The following is a 14,967-nucleotide window of genomic DNA, read 5'->3' as shown; positions in this document are numbered from 1 at the left end:
CAGTTAAAGAAATCAAGGGACTTTTTTAATGCAAAGGTGGCCGTGCTGAAAGATAGAGAAGGCAAAATTCTACTGGAGAAAGAAGACATGCAAGGAGAGGGTGTGAATATATGGAAGAACTGTACAAAACCCCTCCAAAATCAATGACATGTACAGTATAAAGATTTAATCATTGAATTACAGCCAGGCATTTTGTTAAACAGACCCTAGAATATACTATAATACTCACAACAAAGCTGCAGGAAATGATGAAATACCAGCCAAACAGCTTAGTTTATGCAATAGAAGTGCCACTTTCTGACTGAAAGCAGCTGTGGAAAATGCAGCAGTGGCCAAGAGATTGAACGAGATAGTTTTATTTTCCAATATTAAAAAAAAGGCAATGCTAAGGAATGCTCAAACTGCAAACAACTTATCTCACATGCTAAAAAGATAACGCTCAGGATTTTGTACTTCATCAAGACAGGGAAGCAAAACTGCCAGATGTGCAAGCTGAACTCAGAAAAAAATTGACATCATGTTGGAAAATGAAACATTTCCCCAAAAAAATTATTTATTTTAACTTTATTGATTATAGCAATAGCACTTAGACTTATATACTGCTTCAAAGTGCTTTACAGCCCTCTCTAACCGGTTTACAGATCAGCATATTTCCCCCAGCAATCTGGGTCCTCATTTTATCGACCTCAGAAGGATGGAAGGCGGAGTCAACCTATCATATTATTTTATATTAAGCTTTTGACTGTGTATACCACAATAAATTGAGGATTAATTAAAAAAAATTAAAATGAATGCACCAAGTCACCTTATCTACCTACTAAAGAATACATATCATGATCAGAAAGCAAGCATAAGAACAAATAATATTAAATAGAGGAAAGATAGACTGCTTAATGGAATAACTAATCATAAAACTCAATAATATAACAGCAAGAATCATTGGAGAAGACCTCAGTAATTGGAAAATTGAAGGCAATTAAAAAAAATATGCCTGACCCGATTGCTAACAACACAAGCATGATATCAAAAAAACTTGATGAAGCAATTAGTGACAGTAGTAGAAAAACAATATCCCTTAAATCACAAAGAACCAGAACAAAAGCAATATTTAGAAATGTGCATTTTATAAGAATGATATTTTCAAATATATATTCATATATGCATTTAGATACAAATTTAATTTAATGTACAACAGGAATAATGGATTTTTTAAAATTAAACACATGAGATCCAGAAATAAATTAGGCAGACTCATCCAGCTACCAAAGGCTACCTAATGAGTTTGGACAAATGTAAAATTGTACTTAAGGATTTAGGACTTAAATACTTTACTCTTTGGAATTTCTACTTCCGTTAGACTAAATTGACGGAAGGAATGGCCATCATCTCTTTGTCTGATTGCTCGTTTATTAGATTCACATCCCATTTTTTTCCTATAAGATCTAAAAGTGATGTACTTAGCAATCCCTCCTCCCATGTTAAGTTTCCATGGTTGAGAGTGGTATTTCCTGCCTTAATGAAACAGTACTTTAACCACTACACCATATGGACTTGGTCTGGTGATGCTCCAATAAAGTGAGATTTCTAGGATGAGGTATTATCAGCACCTGCCATTTTAAAACCATATCCATGAAAGCTGCAGAAATGAAACCATGTTGCTTCCAACTTCTGTTTTACGAATGCTGATACTGACTATTCTCTGGTCCTTCCACTGAAAGTTGGATGAGTTTATTTGATACTCAATAAAACTTTGTATTTGAGAGTAGATACATGTGTATTAATTGATATATCTAGTTTAATGAAAAGAAGGACTAGGAGTGACATGATAGCAGTATTCCAATATCTAAAAGACTTCCACAAAGACGAGGGAGTCAACCTATTTTCCAAAGCACCTGAAGGCATGATGAGAAACAATGGATGTAATCAAGGAGAGAAGCAAACTAAAACTAAGGAGAAATTTCCTGACAGCTAGAACAATTAATCAGTGGAACAACTTGTCTCCAGAAGTTGTGGGTGTGTCAACCCTGGAGGTTTTTAAGAAGAGATTGGACAACCATTTGTCTGAAATGCTATAATGTTTCCTGCCTGAACAGGGGATTTGACTAGAAGACCTCCAAGGTCTCTTCCAACTCTGTTATTCTAATAATATATGTAATATATGTAAAATTAGACATCACAGTGTGTTCTCCCTTATCTCCTTGAGGTTCCTCACAAAGCATCTCCTGCAGCAGCTGCAAGAGCCCAAGCTTATCTGCAAAAAGTCCCAGGTTCCCCATGTTGGACTAGATTCCTGTCTCAAACGCTGGAGAACTCCAGCACATCAGAGAGCGTTAATGCAGAATGAAGATGAATGAAAAATCAGCAGACAGCAGCTTCCTAAAGGTATTCTTCTGCTTGCAGAGCTATGCACTTTAAGTGCATGAGGAGGATAAGAACCAGCCGAGAATACAGGACACATAAACATTGTGCATTTTGGGGGCTTATCTCATTTGGCCCGCTCAAGAGTTAATCCCCGTACCCAAAGGAGTTCTGCTCAATGTCACAGTAGTCAGTATTTTCTAATCCTGATCCCAAATCCACTATAGCTGCTGTAAAATATATAGGAATAATTTCCTGAGTCAGGGTAATGTATAAGGAATGTCAAGGCAGACTCTGGGAATATTTGCCTTAACTTTGTTTTATTAAAATGAAAGTTTTATTAAGGCATGTGGTGAACTGAGCAGTCCAGATGATTCATGTGGTTATAAACTCGTTACTACACTCCCCATAAATCTAAGAGCCATTGTCCAAAATTTATTCCCTCAAAACATTTTACCATGGTGAGGGAGGCAGACTAGAAATTCTATTTTGGCTGTAGGAATCATTCAATGCTAAGATTACTTAACATGTTCATAATGTAGTTCAAATGAATCATTTTTAAGTTTTTTGGGAGGGTGGGACATAGTTTCACAAAAGGAATGTGCTCTAAGAACCCAGTGTTGTAAGACTGTTATAACATAACTGTTATCCTTTTTCCCAATCTCAAATAATGTCATTTCTCACACAATCTCTCCCCTTCCACAACCTTGCGAGACTCTGTTGTTTTACACTGTCATGGTAAATGCCTAACTGTATAACCACCCTGGGCATCTGGCCCTGCAGGGGTTAACTTACCACACATCCCATCACTCCCATAGCCAATCCTTACCTCCTGGCCCCTCCTCCTAGGTATAAGAGCTCTCACCACGAGGTACTCCAGTTGTTCCAGATGTATACCTGAAAGAGAAAGGTTTAAGGTCAGTGACCTACAGTGCCACAGGGCCTAGGATTCACCTAGGCCTGCAATAAAGGAATTTAATTGAAGAACAGAATTTGTCTATGAGTTATTGGGCTAGATCCATCATTGAACATACACAAGCATCTCAGCAGTATCAGCTCAAAACTGGACCCTCACAAACACACAAACAAGCAATTACAAAGAGCTCCAAAACCTGCAGTTTAAGAACTATTGCATTATAATGTGTTTGACTGTTTAGCTCTACCAGTCTTAGGCCCATTGAAAGATCAACCTAGGAGCAATTGGATTTTCTTATAGAAGATCCCAGATTCTGACCTCAACAAGAGAAATAAGGCAATCCAGCATGGAGAGTGGCTTTCCCTAAGATCGGGAAACTCTGACGTTGCCACCCTCAAAATAGGATATGGTAAAAGTTGGGTAGGGACATACCAAGGGAATCTCATATAGATAGCTCTCTCTTATACTCCCAGCCTGGGGAGCAGGTGGAAGGGTTCAGACCAGCCTTTCCTTCCCGGATTTCCCTTTTATTATGAATTGTGGGAGAAAACTTTGAGTTCTTCTTCATCCCTTGGAGCAGAGGTTTTCATACCTTTTGAGACTGTGGAACTTGTTCATGAAAGACAAAATTCCTGGAACCCTTGATCGAAAGCGGTGAGGCTCTTGAATGTCAAATGGCACGCCCCACGGTTTCCACTGTATGTTAGTACCAGTGGTGGGTTGCTCCCACTTCTGTGCGGTTCTATAGAACTGGTAGTAAAACCGGCAGGAGGCTCTGCCCACCTGCCACAATGTCATCATGGGTGATCTGTGCATGCGCAGAAGTGCGCGCGCTCCCACTGCGAACCGGTAGTAAAGGTAAGTAGAACCCACCCCTAGTTAGTACTAATGGATTAAAAAAAAATCTTGCCACAGTGTACTATATCTTATTTCCACCCCCCTCCCCGCTCCCTTGTGGAGGGATTTTTTCCCTCCTTTTAGTCCTTAGAAGAAAATTCTCCACAAGGAACTAGGGAAGAAAAACATTCTATAAAATATGGATAATTTTTAATCCTTCACAGATTTTTTTTCTCCCTTAGTCCTTGGGAAGAGTTTTTTCTCACAGATGAAGAGAAAACAACTTTCTGTAAGAGACTAAAGGGGGAAAAATACCTTGTCCCCTGTGTAGGTCTCTCCCCCTACCCCAACTGTAGAACCTCTTCAAATCCTCACAGAAGCCAGTTTGAAAAAAAAATCCACTTTATGATCACCTGTCTACCCTGCTAACAGAATAGTTTGCAAAGCACACAAGGCTTATTTTGGAGTAAAGGACAGACAACATCTTTGGAGCTGGCCTGGTTTTCTATCAGCATAAAAGAGAAGACACCATTTTAATACTTGGGAGAGCTAATGACATTTGAAGTCAGTCTTGGACATAAACTGAGGACAGGAAGAAGTCAAAGTCATGGGGATGCATGAGAAGTATGAGATCAGCAGCTAATGTTTATCCCACAGCTCAATGCAAGCTTTGTCTGCCTTATTTATTCCAGGAAATGACACTCCTTGCCTTTTCCCTGCACCTATTTATCCCTGTCTGTGCCATTACCCTTATATTGGAAGATATGTCCCTATTTGCCGGCCATGATTTCTAAGCAGAGAAAAGGAAAGAAAAGCCCTTTTGGCACAAACAACAGAAGAGATTACCATAGTTATCTTTTTATTTGTAATTTTTAGATTTATCATTTATCCTCAGCAAATTCCAAACAATCTACAATCAATTAATTATTAATTATGCCATTAATAAGAGTAGTCATAAAATATCAGAGAGTCTTTTTGATGTAGTGGTTAAGGCATCTGGCTAGAAACCAGGAGAGCAGGAGTTCTAGCCCTGTCTGAGATATGAAGTCAGCTGGATGACCTTAGGCCAGTCACGCTCTTTCACCCCTTGGAAGGAGGCAATGGCAAACCATATCTGAAACCTTTTTTTTTCTTTTTTTAAAATTTGATTTATATGCCGCCCTTCTCCGGAGACTCAAGGCGGCTTACAATGCGTTAAGCAATAGCCTTCATACTTTTGTATATTTATACAAAGTCAGCTTATTGCCCCCACAATCTGGGTCCTCATTTCATCTACCTTTGAAAGGAGGTGAAATTTGAGTGAGATTTGAACTTGCAGTAATTGCAAGCAGCTGAATGTTAATAACAGTGCTTTAGTCCACTGTACAACAGGCTCTTTTTTTATTGTAGTTTTAATGTGACAGAAGTGAACCATTCTTTTTTAAAAAAAATAATAATTATTAAACATTTTTTAAAAAAAACAAAAAGAAAGCTTTAACACTTTTTCTGTTTCAACAGTTTCGCATCAATCAAAAATTTCACACTTATACATTTTTCCTCCCTTATTTCTACTATATCTTTTATACATATACTTCTAATATTTATTTATTTACATATATACATAAAAATACCCGTGTACACACTTTCATTTCTACAATTTTTGTTCTCTCATATTTGCAATTATATTTCTATTCCTATTTCAACCATTATTTAATTTTTCCTTGCCTTTTATCTCTCTCCTCCAACCATTCATACAATTTCTCCCATACTAAGTAATATTCTGTTTCCTCTTTTTCTTGTATCTGCTTTGTTAATTTGTCCATTTCCGCACATTCCAAAACTTTTCTGATCAGATTATCTTCGGATGGTATATTATCATTTTTCCAATTCTGAGCGTAGATTATTCTTGCTGCTGAAATGAACCATTCGTAAATGCATAGGCAGCAGCAAGAACATTAGTTGCATATAGTGTGACTTTTAATTATGACTCCACCCATTTCTTTGTTCCAGCCCTGCCTTCCTAGCATTTGCTATGGTAAAAGTTGTAAAACAAAAATGGATGCTTATAGCAAGTGCAATTTTGATTTTTTATCAGACTGGTTATCCTCCCCAAGAGGGTCGGTTGGCAACACATGCAATGGAACCAGAAACACACTATGCATTAGCCAGTTTTAACTCTTATTCTCTGGCATTGCACAACACCTGCAGTGTAGTTTAGCATTCATCAACATCTGTTCACTAGAGTAAGTTCCCGGAGGGGAACAAACTTGGACGGAGAAGAAAGAGGGCCAGTCCTCTGTTCTAATTATTCATATCCTACCATCCTAAGTGGCTGTACTTGATGCATGTTTTCTTAGGGTAAGATTTTCCATACTCGTAGCCTTTCTCCAATGTACAATCAACGGGGAACTTCCTTGCTGCATATGACCTTGTATGTCTTTCAGCAAGTTCCAAAATACAAATACAAAATCCAGCAGTTGGAGGTTCTACGTGGATTTGTAACTCTCTTTGGGAAAAGCTGGGCCCGTGATGCACTGCCCAGAATGCTTTCAACAAGGCATAAAGAGATTCAAAATCAACGTTTTTATTCTGGAGCAAAAGTACAGCACACAGGAAATTCAAATAAGCAATAATGAGCCAAAATCCTCCCGAAGGATCAAATCCAGAGAAGCAGGTATATCTAAATCTTATGAGACTACTTCTGTAAATAAATTAATCCAAGACTCATCAATGCACAAAGAAGCAAAGGATTTTACCCTATTACTCACCAAATTATCATACTTACTAGGATAAATTTGAAATGTCATTCCCTACCGTAGATCTCATAGGGCAGGGGTCCATGGACTGGCACAGATGTGCAGCATGTCAGAAATCGTGGTGCGGCAAACAAGCAAAGCCCCATCCACGAATGCAGGGAGCACAAGAAACCAACCCCCTCCAGTATGCAGAAAAACCTCTCTCTATGGAACCGGTCCCCAGTGCCCAAAAGGCTGGGGGTCGCTGTAATAGGGCGTCTACTTTTGATTTCCTACCCCTGTTCAACTATGACCATGCTTTTTAAATGTACAGGGGAGACAAAGGTTCGTGCTTGTATACTACCCAATCGTGCCATCAGTTAGTAAGGTTTTGAAATAGAACGTTGAGATTTTGTATTATCAAATATATTTTGAAATCTTCAATGTTACAGGAGCATGTAAGAAACCTATGAGTTCAAGAAACTTATAGAAAAGCAGCTCCTGATCTATAAAAGCAACATTTACATAAATATAAAGGCAACTGCTTGATACCAACATTTTTGTACTACTTGTGATGACCCGTACTAGGGTATATAAAGCATAGGTCTTTTTCATCATCTGTCACTTGAGTTCTTCCTTTATTCCTTAACTCATGGCAGTGAACATATCCAACCCATCTTCTGTCTCCTTTTTTCTCCACAACAATAATCCTATGAAGGTGGGTTGGCTGAGAGATATTGACTGGCCCAAAGACACTCAGCTGGCTTTCATGGCTAAGGTTAGACTAGAACTCAGGGTCTCTGGCTTTCTAGCCTGGTGTCTTAACCACTGGTGGGTTTCAAATAATCCCACCATTGATTTGCCGAAAATGCGAGCGGGCAGGCAGGGGTGGGGCCAGCCAGAGGTGGTATTTGCTGGTTCTCCGAACTACTCAAAAATTCTGCTACAGGTTCGCCCGAACTGATACGAACCGGCTGAATACCACCTCGGGTCTTAACCATTAGATCAAACTGACTCTCTTTAACTATAAATGTGCCTTAACCATTAGATTAATTTAATTTAATTTAATTTAATTTAATTAATCATATTCCTATGCCGCCCAACTCCCAAGGGACTCTGTAAATTTAACCATAAATGTCAGGAATTTCATTCTACATAAAAATATATTTTTCTAGTTATGTTCCATTTTGGAAGGAAAAGCTAATTTTAATCAAAATGATTGTAATTGCTCACAATTATTTTATTCATTAATTACTCATAATTATTTTAAAATCTCAATCATTTTTCAAAATGACTTGGAATTGTAGGCCAATGCACACACATGCTTGAAAAATCACAGATTGAATTGATCGCTTTCATACCATCTACTGTTGTTTCTTAACACTTTTTAAAATGGAAAAAATCAACTTAAGAAGCAACTGGCAAGTTTTAAAAAGTTGAAAATCAAGAGATAAGAAAACATGTATCGCATATGAATCAGCCTTAACCTTCTGCAGATTGTTATGTATATGAACAACCCATATGTATACCAATATTTATTTATTTACTTTATGTCTTCATTTATTTTATTTATTCACCAGAGACAACTCTGGGTGTTCTGCCTCAGCTACGGACCCCAAAGAACGCAGCACATACAAAGTCCGTTCAAAACTTCATTTACTAAATAAACCAGTTTTTTACAACAACGGCTGTTAATTAACTGTATTAACAGCCGCCAAGAATTCAAAGAATAATACTGAAAGCTTACTGCCCAGCAGCAATTTGCAGGAAGCTGATAAGATAAGCAAGACAAGACACGAAGGTATGTGAACGGAGTTGTTCCCTGCAATTTGCTTCAATCGGCGTTCCTCCTTAAATAGGCTAAGGGAGTGGCCAATTAGCCCCAAGCCTTACTCTCGAGGAGACCTCCTCCTGAGGAGCCACTCCTGCCTTTTGGCAGCTCTGTGTGCCTGGGCATCGAGAAGAGGCTCCTCCTCTTCATCCTCTTCACTTAAGGAAGCTTCTGGAGGTTCTGAAGGCCCTGGCTGAATCCCAGCCCCTGGCACCACATCTTCTCCAGCCTCCTCATTGTCCGACTCAAGTGCCAGCTGCACAGGCTGCTGGCGCAGCACCACACCAGCCTCCTCGCTGTCAGAATCAGCTACTAGCTGCACCGGCCGCTAACGGGCCACAACACTGGGTGGCTTACAAACATTAGAAGTATTACATGTTAAAATAGTAAAACAATAAATAAATGCCATTAAAAGATGAACAGGAGGGGAGCATGAAGCACATGGAGAGGTCTTTCCAAATCCAATAGCCCATATAATGTTAAGAAGCCACCAGACAGGAGGAGGATCAAAGTACACAGTGCAAAATAGATTTAATAGAACATACAGGTACTCCTCGACTTACCACAGCCTGTTTAGTCACCATTCGAAGTTACAACAGCATTGAAAAAAAATGACTTATGACCACTTTTCACATTTATGACTGTTGCAGCATCCTCATGGTCACATGATCAAACTTCAGACACTTGGCAACTGACTTCTTATATTTGTGATGGTTGCAGTGTCCCATGGTCATGTGATCACCTTTTGCAACCTTCTGACAAGCAAAGTCGATGGGGAAGCCAGATTCACTTAACAACCATGTTACTAACTTAACAACTGGAGTGATTCACTTAACAGCTGTGGAATGAAAGGCCTTAATATGGGGCAAAATTCAGTTAACAAATGTCTCATGTAGCAACAGAAATTTTGGGCTTAATCATGGTCATAAATCAAGGGCTACCTGCAGCAAATTTGGTTCTGTACCAAATATAGAACCATGTATGACAGCTAGTATATTACCTGTTTTTGGAGTGACAGTAGTTTTCTTCTTGATGTCTGACTTGGTAAACAACTAGATTTCTGTATTAACATCCTTCTGTTGAATTTCTTATCAATGTTTTATCGGTGAAATAGAATTCCAATGCTGATAGATGTGCTTAGGAAGATGGAAATTGCATAACATCTCATTGTCCTCACGTAACACCTATTCACAGATCAGGGAGCCACAGTTCAGACAGAGCATGGTGAACAGCAAAGGAAAGAGACAAAATGATATATTCTTCCTTAATATATTCGGCCCTTATACTGACTATGTAGTGTGGGAAATTGGATTAGAAGATGAGCATGGTCTTAAAACTGGAAAAAGAAATTTCAATTACTATACTGATCACATTACTCTGGTAGCTCAAAATGCAAGTGATCTGCAGGTTCTAACAATGAAAGTCAAGAAGTATAATGAAAACATGGGACTAAGATTGCATCTCAAGACAACATAATAATAAAGACAGCAGGTACGGCAGCCAGCCTCACAATTGACGATGAAGATACTGCAGTGGTGGATAGCATCTTATAAAAGAATCAGCAGATAAGAAATAAACCGCAAACTAACACTTAGAATAGCAGCGATATATTCAGATTCTGTGATGTATGAAACTGTACCTACAAAGGTCAGAATTTTGTAGACAATTCTGAAGTAGCAGGATAGAACGTTTATTGGTGTTTTCAAACTCTGATGTTGGAGAAGACTCCTGAGAATGCCATGAATAATTAAGAAGCACCCAAATGCACCACAGAACAAATGAATCCAAAGTTCTCATTTGAAGCACAAGTAACCAGGGTCAAATTATCATATTATGAGCACATTATTTGAAGACCTAGCTTTCTTGAGAAGTCTATAATGATTTTTTAACTACTAGTAACCACATCAATAAATCTTCTCCATGACAATCTATCCTTAACTTGGTCTTAGAAGTCTCCCAACGGTGCACTCATCACCTCTGTAACCGAGTTGGTTATTTATTTATTTATTTATTTATTTATTTATTTATTTATTTATTTATTTATTTATTTATTTATTTATTTATTTTATTGCAATTTATATGCCGCCCTTCTCCCGAGGGACTCAGGACGGCTTACAAGATAAAAAATTCAACAATATAAATTAAATATAAGTTAAAATCCAATTAAAATTAATTAAAATTATTACAATGTAAAAAACCCCTCAACGGGTCAGTCCATTTGATGAAAAAGCCACGTCTTCAGTTCATGGTGGAAGGAGAGGAGGTCGGGGGCTGTCCTAAGCTCAGTGGGCAAACCGTTCCAGAGGGTCGGTGCTCCCACAAAGAACGCTCTCCCCCTGGGGACCGCCAGCCGACATTGTCTGACTGACGGCACCCTGAGGAGGCCCGCTCTGTGAGAGCACACAGGACGATGGGAGGATGGCAGAAGATGGTCCTGCAAGTACCCCGGGCCTAAGCCATGTAGGGCTTTATAGGTGAGCACCAGCACCTTGAAACAAACCAGAAGTGTTCTTATGAAGAACAGGGATCTGAAAATTGCAACACAAACAGTAACAGAGTTGGAAGGGACTTTGGAGGTCATCTAGTCCAACCCCCTGCTCACGCAGGAGACCTGTACTAGGGATTCAAACCGCCGAACTGCTTCAAAAAAGGTACTTGTTTTTTAGAGCGAAACTGGAGCCAACAAAACCAAGTTATACACAAATGGCTAAAAATGACAGCAAATCAATGAATTTGTGCACCTGATAGAAATGGGATGCAGATATTTTGAATATTCAGAAGAGACTTACTGACCTCCTCCAACTTCTAGGTGGCTTACTGGTTCTGTATTTATAAACAAATCTAATTTTGTGATGGTGTGATACCAAGGTTAAATATATCTGCCTTCTTTTTTTTTTCTCATATATACTTCTTGAAAAGAGACGGTGATGCAGCTTCCAATGTTATACTAAGCAATAATATAAAATATATAGAAGTACTGGCTGGGTCAACAGCTGCTAAAGTTTTTGTCTCTCTGACTTCATAAGTAATTATTAATCCGGATGTGTTTTCTTAACTTTTATGTTTATTTTTAAAACACATATTCTTCCAAAAAAAGTCAGTAAATCCAGTTTCATATAAGCACTTCATCAACTCTATTGCCAGGATATCTGTACCCTAAAGGGTAAACCTTACAACTGAAGTATTAGAAACAGACTGATTGAGTCCATGGCATGGTGTTCTCCCAGTGGCTTCGGAATGTCAGTTTGGAACACACAACAGTGTATAACATAAATAATTTTTCAGCTTTACTCCATTACACAGGAGTTCTAGGAGGATTTTTACAGCAGCTGGTGTTAAAAGGCATGCAAAATCAAAAGAAAATAGACTTCGTATTTCAGCAGAATCACATAGCGCAGAAGAAAGAATGTTCTCCAAGAGTTCAAAAGATTCCAGACTTTGTTACATGCACCCATGTAAAACTATTCCCGTTCCTGTGTAAATTCTTTTGTACACAAAACATAACACTGAAATCAATGGAAACATTACACTGCCTGCAGAGGTGGGTTTCAGCAGGTTCTGATCAGTTCTGGAGAACTGGTAGAGGAAATTTTGAGTAGTTCGGAGAACCGGTAGTAAAAATTCTGACTGGCCCCGCCCCCATCTATTCTCCGCCTCCCAAGTCCCAGCTGATCAGGAGGGAATAGGGATTTTGCAGTATCCTTCCCTTGGAGTGGTTAGGGAATGGAGATTTTGTACTATCCTTCCCCTGCCACGCCCACCAAGCCATACCACGCCCACCAAGACATACCCACAGAACTGGTAGTAAAAATTTTTGAAACCCACCACTGACTGCCTGGGATTACCACTTCTAGAATGCAACATGGAATTTGGAGATATTGCATTAGGTCACATCTATACTACAAGTAGTCCTTGATTTAAGACCCACAATTTAGCCCAAAATTTCTATTGCTAACCAAAACAGTGGTTAAGTGAGTTTTGCCCCATTTTATGATCTTTTTTGCCACAATTGTTAATTCTTGCAGGTATTAAATTAGTAACAATTGTTAAATGAATCTGGCTTCCCCATTGACTTTGCTTGTCACATGGCCCCAGGACATTACAACTGCAATAATACATGCTAGTTGCCAAGCATTGATAATCCAATGTAATTTTTATGAAATAAAAATAGATAGAGATTGCCTATGCTACATACATAGGGAAAATAAAGTTAAGACTGCTCTCTGGGCCTCTATAGTGATATCCCCATACAGAAGTAGCTTTGTATTTGGCCATGCATTTAAAGGTAGAAGGGACATATTTATTGATATGATTTTATACCTCCCAACCATTTGGAGGAGTATATAAGGCACTGGCAGTGCGGCCACTTATGATATCCCACAATTGCCTTGTGAAAGGATGAAAAATATTGAACCTGTTTCAATACTTATAATTTCTGTTGGAATAGGCAAATTTGGAGAAAAAAAGATTGAGGCATTGGAAGAAAATTATATCTTAGCAACTGTGGCAACCAATGCCACAAGAAATATTGTGCAGGTGGAGGAAGAATGATTTCAACTTAATTTTAATTTATTCTAGAAATTAATGTCGCATCATCAGTGAAGAAATTGAAACTGAAAAGAGGATGCATATTTCAGCAGGACAACCATCTAAAACAGGCATTCAAATTTCTTAGTTAGAAGAGTTCTACAAGGCAATGTTGGAAAAAGTCCAAAGCAAAAATAGAAAACATTTGGAAGCTATTACTCCTTTTTGTCAAAAGAGGTATTAAAAAGTACTGCCTAAAAAGGTATCCACATGTTTGCATATGGCATATTCAGTGATTTTAATAAGAAGCTGTAAATAGTACTGCACATAAATACTAAGTATGCACTCAAATTTGCAGAAACATTTCATGTTTAGATTGAACTCCTAAACTCCTAAGGAAACAAAAGTTTACACAAAGAAACCTACAATGTGACCGGGGACAACTAATATTTCTCATGGAACTCTTGATATGCTAGATTGCATCAGAATGATGTTGGATCATCTTCACAGTAAACTGTTCCCAGAGTCTTTTGTCTATCCATCAAGGATAAGCTGAAATGGAATCAGAATAGAGTGGGAAGGGACCTTGGAGGTCTTCTAGTCCAACCCCCTGCTCAAGAAGGAGACCTTATACATGTGATGGCAAACCTATGGCACACGTGCCAGAGGTGGCATGCAGCACCCTCTCTGATGGCAAATGAGCCATCGCTCCACTTCAGCCCCGCTGCACAATGGCACATGCCTCCCGCTGGCCAGCTGGTCTTAAGGTCTCTGCCGTGCATGCGTGGGGGATGGGGGGTATATGGGGGGCACGAAAATGCATGGGGGGTGGGGGGCATGTGAGGGGCCACATGTGCATGCACAGGGGGGCAGGGCGCATGCAGGGGCCCACACATGCATGCGTGGGTGCCGTGCGCACATTGCATTTTGGGGGTTCGGGTGCACGCTTTGGGCACTTGGTCCAGAAAAGGTTAGCCATCACTGCCCTATACCATTTCAATCCAATCTTTTTTAAAAACCTCCAGTGATGAAGCACCTACAACTTCTGAAGGCAAGCTGTTCCACTGGTTAATTGTTCTTACTGTTAGGAGGTTTCTCATTTATTTGTTTGTTTGTTTGTTTGTTTGTTTGTTTGTTTATTTATTGGTTTGATTTATATGCCGCCCTTCTCCGGAGACTCAGGGCGGCTTACAATGCGTTAAGCAATAGCCTTCATACTTTTGTATATACCTGCTTAGTAGAGCTTTCGGCCCCCCCATGCGGTGTTCTTTTTTTATACAAAGTCAATTTATTGCCCCCACAATCCGGTTCCTCATTTTACCTACCTTGAAAGGATGGAAGGCTGAGTCAACCTTGAGCCTGGTGAGATTCGAACTTGCAGTAATTGCAGGCAGCTGGTGCTACTTAAAAGCACTTTAGTCTGCTGTGCCACCAAGGCTCTTAGTTCCAGGTTGCTTCTTTCATTGATTAGTTTTCATCCATTGTTTCTGGTTTTGTCTTCTAGTCCTTTGGAAAATAAGTTAACCCCCTTTTCTGTGTGCAGTCCCTCAAAATGGCTTCTTTGCAAGCTCGTGTCTAAAACTGGGAAAAGTTCTAAACAAACTTAAAATAGGTATGTTTTTCTATGTATTGTTCACATGTAAGTTGCTGTTACAGATCATTACCAAAAGTACTTTAATTTTGCCTTACATAATGTTTTGTTTATAGTTTGTTGGTTTTAGAAATCAAATTACAATAATACAATAATTAGAAATCAAATTACAATAATATTAAAATCAACTGTT

General features: G+C 38.9%; 1 long non-coding RNA gene across 1 annotated transcript in view; it reads right to left on the bottom strand.

Annotated features, from left to right (window-relative positions):
• The window catches only part of LOC117674264 (uncharacterized), a 180,179-nt gene that overhangs the window by 64,648 nt on the left and 100,564 nt on the right, over positions 1-14,967 (bottom strand). The window contains exon 2 of the long non-coding RNA XR_015731295.1: positions 3,188-3,255. This is a non-coding gene — a long non-coding RNA (uncharacterized LOC117674264). The remainder of the gene's footprint in view (positions 1-3,187; positions 3,256-14,967) is intronic.

The sequence above is a fragment of the Pantherophis guttatus genome, chromosome 1 (assembly GCF_059756535.1).
Source record: "Pantherophis guttatus breed Tessera chromosome 1, ASM5975653v1, whole genome shotgun sequence".
In the NCBI taxonomy this organism is placed as follows: domain Eukaryota; kingdom Metazoa; phylum Chordata; class Lepidosauria; order Squamata; family Colubridae; genus Pantherophis; species Pantherophis guttatus.
Note: the sequence above shows the minus strand (reverse complement) of the source record. Positions and strands in the feature narration are given on the sequence as shown.